Source organism: Limulus polyphemus, unplaced genomic scaffold (genome assembly GCF_000517525.1).
Source record: "Limulus polyphemus unplaced genomic scaffold, Limulus_polyphemus-2.1.2 Scaffold1158, whole genome shotgun sequence".
NCBI lineage: Eukaryota > Metazoa > Arthropoda > Merostomata > Xiphosura > Limulidae > Limulus > Limulus polyphemus.
Window position 1 is genome coordinate 220868 of NW_013666768.1, and position 1694 is coordinate 222561.

Here is a 1694-nt window from a genome sequence, read left to right on the forward strand (position 1 = left end):
GTAATGCCCTAGCATTTACTAGATATGTGTTAGTCTTGTATACATATATAAGACGTTAGACAACGTGACGGGACAACAGAGGTAATGAGTAATTGAATGTTATGCGGACAAAATATTGTTGGCCACATGAGTTATAGCGTTTGTTTTAGCGCGATTGTTGAAATTAAGTGTATCGTAAAGTTATATTCAGAAAGAATAAACCAGTTTTATTTAAGAAAGGACTTGTGTCGCTAAAGTTTCGTCGGAACGAATTTACGGAAAATTAACGAACTAACGGAGACGTAACAATATACTCAACTCGGCTATCATATCGATGGTCTAAGGTCAATGATTTGAGTTTTAAAAAATTAATTGTGGCGTTAAAAATATTTATTTTGAATAGAAGTATGTGGTTTAGACCACGTGTGTTTTCTAAAGTGGGCAAACGTGTAGAGGTTTAGAAATACACAAAGACTTTGTTTCCTCTATATTTTAACTCGAAGAATTATCAAATGACGTAGGTGACTATTGCACTCTGGGAGTTATGACCCTGTTAGGATATCTGTGAGATAACAGGCTTTCTCAGACTTATTATTTTGGATCCAAATTTCTCCTTCAAAGATCTCTCCGCTATCTTCAGAAGAAAGCTATCTGTTGGTATTTTCAAACGTACCTACTGTTTTGAACCAGACTATATGTCTTTTACATAATAACGAATTATTTTTCACTGCCACTTTATGTGCAGTCTCTTCATTAAAGAAGGAAACTCAGTTTAATTCTCCATAACATTTCTTGATGTTATTCTAGTTATTATTGCTGTTACTATTCTTACCTATAAGGTTATGAGTGTACCTAGAATACCATAGTGTTATATCCAGTATTTCAACATTTGTTTAAATATTTGTAGCATTATTTTAACGTATATACAAGCAAGACTGTATATTAGATAGATAAATAGACGCGTATATCATAAGAAAAGGAAAATTTTCATAGGCTATGCAAAAACAAATACAATACTGATATTTATATTTCGAAGGTGCAAAATCATATCTTCATTTATCAGCAATGTATTATAGCTTTAACATGCCCACCCGGTATGTCTGCGAATTTACAACGCTAGAAACCGGGTTTCGATACCTGTGGTGGGCAGAGTACAGATACTTCATTGTATAGCTTTGTGTTTAACTTCAAACAAATCTTAACATGAAATAGAAGAGGGGATGTTCAAATGAAAAAAAAAACAGTGTAAAAGATATACGAAAAGATTTGTTTTTTACAAGATTTTCGCGCAAAGCTATAGGGCTCTTTGCACATAGCCATCCTTAATTTTGAACTGATACTGTGATAGACTAGAGAGAAGGCGCCCACTGTTTGAACAAATAGTGGAATTTGATTGTCACTCTTTTAATGCAGAGTGCGTTTTGCGGCAAAGTCGCAGACCGAGTGTACTCGGATTCATAATCCAAGAAGAAGGAAAAGGAGTCCTTTAAAAATTATCAATCCCTTATTCTCCTAGGAATTCAGAGATACAAGAAATACAACAAAACTACTTATTACAACAGAAATATATACATAAGCAATTCGAATATACAAATATAACACGAGAAAATGAAAACTGAGGCACAAGTGAAATAGTTAAAATAGTGTTGCGTCATCGAGGTCACGTGACTGGTGTGGCGCCACCTATTTTCTAGAACTATCCTGTACGTGGCGAA